Source organism: Hemitrygon akajei, chromosome 7, assembly GCF_048418815.1.
Source record: "Hemitrygon akajei chromosome 7, sHemAka1.3, whole genome shotgun sequence".
Lineage (NCBI taxonomy): Eukaryota > Metazoa > Chordata > Chondrichthyes > Myliobatiformes > Dasyatidae > Hemitrygon > Hemitrygon akajei.
In genome coordinates this window covers 84375497-84389317 of record NC_133130.1, presented here as the reverse complement: position 1 = coordinate 84389317, position 13821 = coordinate 84375497, and the positions used below count along the sequence as shown (strand labels likewise).

General features: G+C 40.8%; 1 long non-coding RNA gene across 1 annotated transcript; it reads left to right on the top strand.

Moving 5' to 3' along the window:
• Positions 1–1419: 1419 nt before the first annotated feature.
• On the top strand, positions 1420–7149 carry LOC140730014 (uncharacterized). Its single transcript, XR_012099479.1, has 3 exons — positions 1420–1586; positions 1730–1868; positions 7034–7149. It is a non-coding gene; the product is annotated as an uncharacterized lncRNA (long non-coding RNA).
• Positions 7150–13821: the final 6672 nt, after the last annotated feature.

The following is a 13821-nucleotide window of genomic DNA, read 5'->3' as shown; positions in this document are numbered from 1 at the left end:
AGTTCCTTCACAGGTACAGCACTCCCCACCATTCAGGACATCAACATGAGGTGACGTCTCAAGAAGGCAAAATGTACTATCAAGGATTCACACCATCTGGTCCATGACCTCCTCCTTCTGCTGCCATCAGACAAGATGCACGGGAACCTGATGACCCACAACTCAAAGTTCAACAATAACTTCCTCCCCATAGTTTTTGTGATCTTGAACCAACCTGAAAAATAAACTTGGGCTATAATTCTTTTTCTTTCTCTTAACTCTCTCTAGTGTTCTTACAAGGGGTGATTGATAAAGTTTGTGGCCTAAGGTAGAAGGAGTCAATTTTAGAAAACTTAACACATTTATTTTTCAACATAGTCCCCTCCTACATTTACATACTTAGTCCAGCGGTTGTGGAGCATACGGATCCCTTCTTTGTAGAAGTCGGAGTCTTGGACCTCCAGAAAGTGGTCCGCAGCAGGGGTGATTGATAAGTTTGTGGCCTAAGGTAGAAGGAGATGAGTTATACAGCTCTCGTTAAATGCACGTGCAGCTCAACTCTTTGAATGATTATGCAGAAAGTTTGAAGTTAATAACTTTTGTGGTATTTCTGTTTCAGATAATTGAAAATTGCAAGTAAGCACTGTCTGAGAAAATGGACAACATCGGCATTCATGCTGTCATCCGCTACCTCGGTCTCAAGGGCTTCTCACTAAAGGAGGTCCACGAGGACATGGTGGCAACACTGGGGGGGGGGGGGTGAAAAATAAATGTGCTAGGTTTTCTAAAAATGACTCCTTCTACCTTAGGCCACGATCTTATCAATCACCCCTCATATGTTTATTTTGTCATGCAAGTTATATTTAAACTATGTTGATTAAGTCCATAGGTATATGAGATGAATTAGGCCATTCTGCCCCTTGAATATGTTCTGCTATTCGATCATGGCTGATGTATTTTTCCCTCTCAATCCCATTCTCCTGCCTTTTCTCCTTTTGACACCTTTACAAATCCTATCAACCTCCACTTTACATATGTCCAATGACTTGGGTACATTGCCATTTGTGGTATTAATTTCCACAGATTCACCACCCTCAGGCTAAATAAATTACCCGACTTCTATGTTGTAAAGGAACATCCTTCTATTCTGAGGCTGTGCCCTCTGTTCCTAGATTCTCCCCTTACTGTAAGCATCCTCTCCATGTCCACTCTATCTAGGACTGAAAATATTTGGTAGGTTTCAATGCGATCCCACCCCCCCCCACCCCTATTCTTCAAAACTCCAGTGAGTACAGCTATCAAACACCCTTAAAACCTTTCATTCCTGGGATCAGTCTTGTACTCGGGACCCTCTCCAGAGCCAGAACTTCCTTCCTTAGGTCCAGGACCCAGAACCTCTCTCAGTATTCCAAATCTGGCCTGCCCTACCTCTCACAAAGACTCAACACTACAACCTTGCTTCTGTATTCTAGTCCTCACAAAATGAATGCTAACTTTTCATTTTCCTTTCAAACTACCAACTCAACCCGCAAGGAACTTTTGGGAATCCTGCTCTACAACTCTCGAGTTCCTCTACAAGATGGCATCAGTGATCAATGCAATCAACGGTGATGTCCTGCAGACAGTTCACAGAACTACTTCTTCTTCTTTTAAATGTACTGCTAAACTGCTTGTGACTGGAGCCTGTAATTTACATTTGATGATGTATTTTTGGGCCAGCTCAGCTATCTGGTACTTTTGCTGTCTCCAGGGGACCTCGACGAGTCTGAGAGCGAAGTGTGCGGCCTAATGGCAGAGTGTGAATCCATAATTGGCTCCTTGCTGATCTTGATTGATTAAAGTGTCAAGCAAGATTGAAATCGACAAGGACGGGAGCAGAAGGGGAACAGGTATTTAGTGCCATCTACCTACGTCTCCCTCTCCCTCTTGCCCACTGCTGCTTCTGGAGGAATGTGCAAGAGACTTGGTTCCCATGTTGCAATAACTCTGCACTTCATCTTACATTGGTTTCTGGTTACTCTTTTTTTTGCTATTTTTCATGATTTGATCAGGTACTTCAGCATGTACTGGCTCTGCGGCCTGCAGTCAACACACAACACAGCGCTAAACTGAACTGGATTAAACTGAACATGCCTGGAAAATTTCAAGGACTCTGTGATTTGATGTTTAGTATTCTGTGTGTTATCCACTTACCTTTTGCTGTTTGTGTGATTTGTTCTTTTTTTGTGCATTAGGAATTTGACGTTTTCTTTAAATGGGTTCTTTGCTTTGTGGCTGTCTGTGGGAAGATGAATCCCAGACCAGAGAAGATCTGCAGAGGCTGGAAACCTGAGGAACACACACAAAGTGCAGGAGGAACTCAGCAGGCCAATCTCTGGGTTGTATACTTTGATTCAAGTGTACTTTGAATCTTTGAACCTCCAAATTCTGAATTATCTCCACATTTAGAAATTACTCAAGGCCTTTTATTACTTCCATCTCCCTACTCAGTGTTCCATCTGCCACTTCTTTGACTGTTATCCCAGCTGTACAAGTCCTTGTTCAAACACCCTGCTTCCTTTTCACTACATTTGCCCCCACCTAATTTTGTACCATTGACAAACTGGGCCACATTAATCTGTCATCTCAATCAATAATTTATTGCGAAATGTAGCAGACCCAACACTAACTCCTGGGATACCCTGTTAGTCACTGGCAGACAACCAGTTAAAGCTTCCTTTATTCCCACTTTTTGCTGGTCAGCCAATCCTTTATCCATGCTAGCAACTTCCTTGCAATACCATGGGCTCCTATCTTATTCAACAGCCTTGTACATGACATGTTGTCAAAAACCTGAAAATTCAAGTGAGCAAATTCACTGACTCACTTTTGTCTATCTTGCCTACTATTTCCTCAAAGAATTCCAACAGATTTGTCAGGCCAGATTTCTCCTTAAGGAAATCATGCTGAATTTAGCCTATTTTATTGTATGCTTCCAAGTACCCAGCAAACTCATATGTAGTATCTGATTTTAGCTTCTCCCTCTCAAACTGCAGAGTGAATTCTTTCATTTTATGGTCACTGTCTCCTAAGGTTCCTTTACCATAAGCTCCCTAATCAAAGCTGTTTTACAGCAAAACACTAAATCCAGAATTGTCCTTTCCCTAGAGGGCTCAACCACAAGCTAATCTAAAAAGCCATCTTATAGGTATTCTATGGATTCCGTTGGACCCAGTGCCAACCTGATTTTCATAGCCCACTTACATTCTGAAATCCCCAACACCACTATAATTGTTGTCTTCCTTACATGCCACTTTTATCTCCAGTTGTAATTTGTACCGCACATCCTGGCTACTATTCAGAGGCCTGTATAAACAGCCTTCAGGGCTGTTTTACCCTTGCATTTTCTTAACTTCACCCACAAGGATTCTACATCTTCTGATCCTGTGTTACTTCTTTCTAAGGATTTAATTTCAATTTTACCAACAGAGCCACCAAACCCCCTCTGCCTACCTGCCTGTCCTTTTGAAACAATGTGTATCCTTGGATATTAAGCTCCCAACTGGGATCTTCTTTCAGCCATGGTCAGTGATGTCCATGATGTCATACCTGCCAATTTTTCACTTGCTACAAGACGTCTCCCTTATTTTATATACTGCATGCATTCAAATAAAACACCTTCAGTCCTCTTCTCTAATTTGTCTCTACAATGCCTGAAGTTAAACTCTTAATCTTTTTTAAACTTCCTGTTTTTTTATTCTAGAGACTTCATAACCTTTCCAGCACTCTCCATCCCTTTTACTTTATCTGTATTTTTCCAATCTGTTCAACCCTCCCCCACACTCCTCTGCAACTGCCCACACCCCACCATTTAGTTTCAAAACCCTATCCACGGCCCTAGTTATGTGATTCACCTCAACTCTAGTCTCAGCATGGATCAGGTGAATCCCAGATCATCAAAACAGCTCCCTTCTTCCCCAATACTAGCGGCAATGTCCCCTGAATTCAAAGCCACTTTGCCAACACTAACCTTTGAGCCATGCATTTAACTCTCTAATCTTATTCACCCTGTGCTAATTTTCTCATGGCTCAGGTAGATATTGGGAAATTATTACTTTTTTGTTCCGCTTTTTAATTTAGTCCCTAGCTGCTCAAATTACTTCAGCAGAACCTCTTTTCTTGTTCTACCTCTATTATTGGTACTCACATGGACAACAAAAACTAGATCTTTCTCCTCTCATTCCAACATCCTCTGCAGGACAGATGAGCTGCCCTGAATCTAAGCAGCAGATAGACAACACAGCCTTTGGGACTCTTGATTCTTGCAACAAAGAATTGTGTCTATTTGTCTGACTATTCTATCCCCAGATAACCTGCATTACTCTTCTTCCCCCCCCTTCTTGAATGGCTTTCTGGACCACTGCACCACATTTAGGTTGCTCATTCTTCCTACAGCCCCCATTCTTGTCCACACAGGGCACATGAATCTCAGACCTGTTGGACAAGCTCAAGGGGTAAACCCCTTCCAGTACTACCTACCTGCCTCACTCATAGTCACACCTTTGAAGTAGTTAATCTAAAGAGTGTGATAGTCCCCCTGAAACAAAATTTACAGGTAAGTCTTCCCTTCCCTGATGCATCACAATGTTTGAAGCTCAGATTCTAGGTCTTGACTTTAAGTCTGATTTCCTTGAGCAGCCAACACTTGCTGCAGATGTGGTCACCAGGAACCACACTGGGGTTCATCAGCTCCCACATTATGCAGCTATAACACATCACTTGCTCCTGTATCTCTACTTTAATTAGTTGTAGTTTGTTTTTTTTTGTTTAATTACTATGTTGTCAGTAATGTCGTTTGAGTCTCAGCACAAACAATTAGTCCATTTAAGTAATGTATAAAGAATTTGTATGCTAATTTAAGTTTAATCTCATGCTAACTCCTGTTTGTCATGTGTGTAATGTGCTGTGCTGCTGCTGCAGAAGTCTGAATTTCCATCATTTACACTATGTATGTGGTGAATAAACCTGAACTTGAGTTTTTGTGAAGGACCACCGGGGTAAGCATAAAACTGGAAGAGCAAATAAAGGTGAAAAAAAATAGGGGTTTTGTTTACCCAAAGTGTTCACAAACTCAACAGAACTGTTCTAGAGTCCAAACTTGAATCAGCTAAACAAAACAGAACTTGGTTACAACAACATAATAAATACTCCTCAAACCAAGCACACCACTCATCTCCTGACTGTGGGTTTATATCCGATGCTGGTCAGTCCATAGTAAATTGCAGGGGAGATAAAACATTCCTCTCCTTTAAAAGATACGGCATAAATGAAGCAGCTCCAGAGAACAGCCCTCTGGCTGTAGCAGAATGGCACAATCCAATTACCCAGCCCCATCTACTTAGGCTGGTGTAATGCAACAGCTCCGTCATTTGCTGGATTATCAGGAGGATGGTCGGCTACAGGACACTTTAATATGCCCAGTTGATGGTGTGGCTGGTAATTGCAGCCGCCACAAGTTTGAAGTACACGTAAGCAAGAGAGTACACAATCTGAGACTCTTGACTGGATGAAGTCAACGATGGACGTTGAGTTCTAGGCGGTCTACGTGATACATAAGCCAGAGTAGTAGGATATGGAGACCAAGCTGTTGCCCATGTATCAAGCTTCCCCTCTCCATACAGCTGATGAACCTAAAGGAACGGCAAAGTTCCTTTGGCACTCTGTTGCAATACAACAAACAACAAATATAAGCAATATAGTTGGGCACCTGCTATGCCACAGGAGTTGTCAGTCAAAGTAGGACTGCCTTAGGGACCCCAGCTCCAGATTTTCCCTCGAGGTTGACTCCTGAAGCCTTACCCATGAGGCAGAGGAGGTTAAGACCAAAGACTTCCTTGTCTTAGATGAGCTGATGAGCCCCCTCTACCCGAAGTGACTGGTTTTAAGATACCAGTAACATTCCTTTGCCCCTTCTCCAATCAGTAGAAATGACTCCACTGGGCTTAGTAGTTACGCCACATGTGAAGGCCGGGAGCTGGACTTGGTTGTTGGAGGCTACTTGAGATGCAACCCATTGGGAGCATTTAAAAGGTAGTGGGAGCTTATCCCCACTACCTCCCCCAGCTAAGACAACCTTAAGAAACCTTAAGAATACACTATGAATAGATTACTGGGTGCTGTAGTAGAACAAAGGGGCCTTGGAAGTGTATTGATACATGCTATTAAAGGTAGATGAAGAGGTCAATAAGGTTGTTAAAAAACACACGGAATGCTTTTCTTTATTAGACTGAACATGGAATATGCAGGCACGTAATGCAACAACTATACTCAAAACAAATTACACCACAGGTTGAATATTGTGGTTTTTTTGGAAAGATGTGAGTGCAGTGGAAAGGATGCAAAGGACTTTTATGGAGATTTTGCCAAGACTGGGAAGTTGTAGTTTTAAGATATGGTTGAGCAATGATTTTCTTTGGAACAGAGGAAGATAAGAGGAGACTTAACTGAGGTACATAAAATAACGAAGGGCTCAGAGTAAGTGAACAGTGCACATTTCACCTGGCAGAGTGGTCAAAAATCAAGAAGCATCCATTCAGAGTCATTAGTAGAAGGATCAGAGGGGAGGGATGGAATTTTTCCTGCAGGAATGGAAGGTTTTGGAGCGTATTGTATGAAATAGTGGTACAGGCAGTACTTCTCACCATATTTAAACAATACTTGTATTTGTGCTTGAAGAGATGTGAGCTGGAAGTATGCAGATCTAGCTTTAGAGGATACTATTTGCTTGGACAATTCTTCCATGACCACCACAGATACAAGAGCATCGTGTATTGAGGAGTATCGAACTACTTCAGCATCGTGAATTTTCTGTGATTTCAGTTACCACTGTGCATTCATTTTTGCTTTACATGTCATCCAATTGATAATAATACTTCCTCGGCACAGTGGTGGGTTTTTGTTTTTATTTAAATCTTTTTAATGTTGTGCCCTTAAAGGAGCGTATTAAAAATTAATCAGCAATGATGGGTTCTCTCATTGATACTGAGCTAATCCAATTTTCCTCTTTGATCCTTAGACGAAGGCATGACAAGAGGATTAAATCACATTCTGAGAGAGACTGGCAAGGCAGATGTGAAGATACAAGATGTCAGGATCCTTTGGCTAAGAGGCAAAGTCTCAGAATAAGAGGGTCAATCTTTTAGGGTATTTGTGGGTAGAATTTTTTTTAAATAGCAAAGTTGTTGCAAATGTTTGGAAGTCCCTACCTGAGGGATGCAAATAAATGCTCAGTTGTTAAATATATTCAAGCCTAAATCTGATTAATTTTCACATACTGTGGGAATTAGGGGTTACAGTTATCAAGTTGCAAAGTTGAGTTAGCATAATACGGAATTTATGCAATACCATATCCAATAGCCATGTGAAGTTCTTGTAACCTGGCTAAAGCAAAGCAATAGAAGCACAAGGATCATCCATTTTTGAACTAGGTTTGATGACCCTATCCTTTGTGCTTATCATCCTTAACAAATCCAAAGCTTGTTTTTTACATCTGAAGGCAGCTACAGCCGTTATCGGTAAAACACCAATTACACTGATTAATTTGCTATGGGGAGCATAATTAAGAGGTGCATAATACAAATTGGGTCCATGGACCAGATATTATTAACTTTAGCTCAGGGCCAGTGCTATGGTGACAGTTCAGCTCCACAAAATGGATACTTGACACTTGGCACCTGCCAGAATTCTGTAGAATGAGAAACAGAAGCAGTGGAATTTAAAAAAAACATAGTTGCCAGACACTCCTGAAAAAGGGGACCTATTGTGCCAAGGCTAACAGTATCATATGCTGGCTTGGCACACGCATTCATCCTTATTAAAAATAACAAGCACATTGCAGAACCTTACTATAATGCAATTAAATGATACAATAAATCATCTTCCAGTGCTTAGTATTTTTTATTGACTTGCTATTGCATAAACTTCTTACCATGCAGATACTGGCAGTGTCTAATTACATATCTGGAACTGCAGCTTTACAATAGCTTAGTACATGTGAAGCTTTGAACGCCATACAGTTACTTTTCTTCCTAACACTGCTACTGGTATAATTCAAATTTGGAGATGTACTAGTTTCTAAAGTACCAAGACCACGTATAGGTTGACTGGCCATTAAAAAAAAAGATTTGGCCTAAAGATTCTGTGTTCTAATCTGTGTCCCCAAGTACTTAATCAAAAAATAGTCAAAGGTGAATGTGTTGCCACAAAATCAATCAGAGTCTTCTTCAACCAGAAGCCATGAATGAAGCATGAGATTCACAATCTACTGAGGACCAGATCAGTAATATTCAGGTCTGGTGACCAAGATACACGAGTTCCAGATAAGATCTCCAGAAAACCATCTCACATGCAAAGTGGCCATTCCAGAACAAACTTGAATCACTGAAGAATGCTTGAAGGCTTTGGAAGAGCTTGAATGTTATTACCTCTTACAAAGACAGACCAAGTGACATTGGTGACAACAAGGCTTCACCCCCAGATGAGCTCAATGTCTTCTATGCTCAACTTGGCTATCAAAATATGGAGGAACCTTCATGTACTTCCACAGCCCCTGATGACTCTGTGATTTCATTTTTCGAGGTGGACGCAAGAGCATTCTTCAGGAGGATGAATCCATGAAAGAATCCAGCACAAATAGGGTACCCAGCTGAGGACTAAAGACCTATGCTGATCAATTGGCTGGATTGTTCAATGATATCAGTAACCTCTCACTTCAGCAGTCTGAGGTATCCATCTGCTTTAAGCAGGCTTCAATTAGAACGTGGTTAAGAAGAAGAACGTGGCTACCTACCTCAGTAACTATCATCTAGTTGCGTTTACATCCAATGCGATGAGGCGCTTTGAGAGGTTGGTAATGAAATATATCAACCACTGCCTGAGAAATGACTTGGATCTGCTCCAATTTGCCTACCAGCACAACAGGTCCACAGCAGATGCCATTTATTAGCTCATCCCTCAACCTTGGAACTTCTGGACAGCAAAGATGCATACATCAGGATGCTGTCTATTGACTACAATTCAACATTCAATACCATCATTCCCTCAAAACTAATCATGTCCTTGACCTCAATGTGCACTTGGATCCTGGACTTCCTCATTTGCAGACCCCAGTATGTTGGGATTGACAACAACTCCTCCTCCACAATCTCCATCAGCACAGGTGCACCACAGTCTGTGTGCTTAGCCCCCTGCTCTACTTGCTTTACACTCACAACTGTGTGGCTAAGCACAGCTCCAATGCCACATTCAAGTTTGCTGACAACACCACTATCATTGGCCGAATCAAAGGTGGTGACGAATCAGCATATAGGCAGGAGTTTGAAACTTTGGCTGAGTGGTGCCACAACAACAACCTCTCACTCAATGTTACGAGCTGATTATTGACTTCAGGAAGGAGGAAACTGAGTCCTCATTAGGGCATCAGAGGAGGAGAGAGTCAGCAACTTTAAATTCCTCAGTGTTAGCATTTCAGAGGATCTGCCCTGGGCCCAGCACATAAGTGTAATTACGAAGAAAACACAGCTACACCTCTATTTCCTTTGTTTGGGAAGATTCGGCATGATATCTAAAATTTTGACAAACTTCTATATACGTGTAGTGGAGAGTACATTGGCCTGGCCTGGTTATACCCTGGCCTGGTATGGAAACACCAATGCTCTTGAACAGAAACTCCTACAAAAAGTGGATACAGCCCAGTCCATCATGGGTAAAGCCCTCCCTACCACTGAGCACATCTACACTGAGTATTGTCTCAGGAAAGGAGCATCCATCATCAAGGACCCCCACCACCCAGGCCATGCTCTGTTCTCACTGTTGCCATCAGGAGGAAGGTACAGGATCCTCAGGACCCATGCTACCAGGCTCAGGAACAGTTTTTGCCCCTCAACCATCAGGCTCTTGAACAAGTCACTTGCCTCATCACTGAACTGTTCCCACAACCTATGGACTCACTTTCAAGGAATCTTCATCTCATATTCTCGATCATTTATCACTTACTTATTTATCTATTTATTTGTTTGCTTGTCTATTTATTTATTTATTTATTTATTTATTTATTATTAGTTGCCTTTTGTGTTTGTACAATGTGTTGCCTTTTGCATATTGGTTTGTCTGCTTTGTTGAGTGCAGTCTTTCATTGATTCTATTATGATTCTTGGATTTACTGCGTATGCTCACAAGAAAACAAATCTCAGGGTTGTATACGGTGACATATATGTACCTTTATAATAAATTTACTTGGAACTTTGAAGTAATTCCTGAGAAGAATGTACAGACCAATGTGACACCTTTTTTTCCAATGCTACTTTCTCTTTTGTAGAAGTGTATCTAAACATAAATACAAACATGGTCACCAGCTGATGCCTTCTCTAAACAGCTGTGCTTTATTCTATGTGTTATTGGGCTCTCCAAGCACAAAGACATTCAATAAATTAAAATTTTAAAAATACAGCAGCTGTTGAAAATCTGAAATAAAGTCAGAATAAGCAGGAAACACTCGGCATATCAGAGAGTATCTAAGAAAGGGAAACAAAGTTAATGTTTCAAGTCAAAGACCATCAAAACTGGGAAAGAGAGAAATTAAGTTACTTTTCAGTAAAAGAGGATATAAAGAATAATATAGCCATACCTACTTGTGTCTTTATCCCGTTTGCACCAGCACATTTTTGAGCATAGTGATCAGAAACAGCAAGTTTGCCAGATGTTCTGATACTTCTAGCAAAGAATCCCAAAGCAAATCATGCCAGGCTTTTATTACCCCAGTGCTAATAGCTAAGTCAGCTCATCTATAGAGAAAACATGCAGAATTCTTGGACTGCATGGTTCAGATCTGTGATAGCCAGTGTCCCTACCAATTATCAAGTATGCCAATGTGAGGGTCATCATACATCAATTCAAAGCCATGGCCAATCCCAATGTAAATAGATTGTAAATTTGCATTTTCAAAGATAAGAACCTTGAGTAATCACTCTGGTTATTTTCCTTTTTACATTTGTGAAATGTGACTTGATTCCTGAATAAATTTTTGTTTTGTGATTGCCCACTGATGAATTGAACAACTAAACCATTGTTTTATTAAAGCTTGAGGATAACAGTGCAGCTTGCTGCTAAGTCTCAAAAATTAGGTCCCACTGCTACTTAAGATTGAAAGCAAAATTCTGCGGATAAAGCAGTTCAGATAGAATGTTTCCAACCTGAAACATGTACTGTTTCTCCAGAGATGCTGCCTGGCCTACTGACTATTTGCAGTACAATATCTTCTGTTTCATTTTGTAAGTCTGCTTTGTTGTTTGTGATTGGCTTGTGTCACATACAAGCAACATTTCCATTATTCCTTCAACTATTGTAGTCAGTACTTGAACATATACCAATAGCTGTTATCCATTTAGTTAGTGTAGGCAATCTATATTATTGTGCTAATTCTGTTCTAATTAGATGACAATGATTGGAAATGTTTCTTTTTCCTTTCTCCTTTTTCCTGACCTGCTGAGTATTTCTAATATTTTCAGCTTTTGTTTCAATTTCCAAAATCACCAGTATTTCATTTTTTGTGTTATTGTTTCAACTGATTGAGAGATTTGAGCATTCATCAACTTTTAGAATATTTTGTTGGATTATGTATATATAGGCACCCGTAAGACTCGAGAGACTATGGATTTGCGCCTTGTAAAGTTTCCAGGGCTCAGGCCTGGGCAGGGTTGTATGGGAGACCAGCAGTTGCGCTCTCCACACCATTGATGTTGTCCAAGGGAAGGACAAAGGCTGATTCCACTTGGCACCGGTATTGTCGCAGAGCAATGTGTGGTGAAGTGCCTTGCTCAAGGACACAACTCGCTGCCTTAGCTGAGGCTTGAACTAGCAACCTTCAGATCACTAGACCAATGCCTTAACCACTTGGCCATGTGCCAACCCATGGATTTGTTGGATTAATCACCACAAATAACATTGAATCATCTGTGATTAAGTGACATGTTCAATTATCCATGATTGGCAATTTTGCCTGGAGGTGCCAATAATCAATGGTCTAGAATTCCCTCTCTAAATTGCTTTCCCACCACCTCTCACTTCACTGTTAAGACTCATAAATTGATCTCATAACCAGAGTTTATTTCATCTACCCTAATATGGGACCGATTGTTACAAATACACTCTAATATGAGTCCTGTTAAGCATTTGAAGATACAGTATTATGTTAAAGTTGCTACATAAATGCAGTGATTTATTAGAATGTTAGGAGTCAGCATGGACTGGAGCAAAAGATGTCAAACTGCCAATGATTATTAACTCCTTGAGTGGCAGGGTTTATTCTTGTGAGGTGCCAGAATTATTTTCAAAATTCTTCAGACAATGACAAAATACAGGCTATTAAATTCCACGCTACCACTTAGGAGCTGCAGCTTCTCAGACCTTTTATTTGATACGTCAGTGAGGCAGACAGAACAGGAAGCAAACTTTTCACTTATATATCGGTATTCATGAAATCAGGATGGTTCAAAGTGGGTAAATGAGGTACTTTTAAAATACAATCTCTGTTCCCCCACCCCCTGCCCTGTGTTGGTTTTTTGATGAGATGAGCTGGGGAGGGGGGGCTTCTACCCTTCCCTAAACACTATTACCCTACCTCCCTACCTCCTCATCTCCCCTGGCTCCATCATCATAAGATGCTCTTGCCAAGATGTTGGCTGAGGACAGAATCAGATTTGGCAGTGATGATTCCTACAATTGAATAACCTGTCAACAGAGTCTAGGTTGAATCAGGACAAAAATCTGAGAGACTAAGTGTTGAAAGATCACCGAAAACTATGGAACCAATGGTCCCACAGCTGTAGTCGATCAGAATTCTTTTAGCTGTGGGGACTAACAAAATGCCATTGTATAGTTTTAAGTAGATTGCCACGCAATTAAATTAATCTTTTGCAAGTAGCATAATGCCGGGAACTTCTATGACTTGAACGACACCTGGCACATTTAATTTTGTTTCAGCAAAAGAAGTGGGGCAATTTCCAGCTCGCTCACCTGTGCCAAATGAAATATTCCATGCCAAACCTCTGGGGGAGAAAGAGTGAAAGAACTAAAATGGTATGTTGTCAGTGTGGTTGCCTCGTGTTTGTTGTCAGTGTGGTTGCTTTGTGTGTAGCTGAACAGGAACACCATTATTGTTGAGGTTAGCCTTTATAATTTGTAATGCACCAAGTTGCAGTACGCTGGGAGAGTTTCTACTGTTTGTGATGCTTGGCACGAGAATCAGTCTAAATGCCTTGTCACTGGAGTAATGGTAAAGGAACATTTTAAGCTACCCATAGTTCAAGCGTACGTCAAAGTATGTGGATTAGACACACATAGGAACATATTTGGATAAAATGGGTGGAGGCCCTATGTCATATGTTAATAATCCAATAAGAGTGAATAAAAACATTATGACTGACATCTATGATCTCATCTAAGACTATGGGCACATATGTGACTTGTGCACTCGCTGCTGAGATCAGCTCTGCTGCAGTTCCTGTTGCCAGGGCAAACTTATAATTCAATGTGGATTTTCTGCACAGGAACGTTTTGACTGTTCAAGGTGGCTAACTATAATTACAGTGCCAGAAACAGATATCCAAATTGGTAGGAGTGTGAGAATTCAAAAATCCAGCATGAAACTGAAATTTTCTTTGAAAAGCTTGTTCTTTGTTTTCAAATATTAAACATTACCCAAAATATTAATTTCGGAAAGGAAGATACATGTGTAACTTGTAAGTACACCATGGAAATATAGTAAATATGATGTTATTTATACCTAATGTGTAACTTGAGGTGACC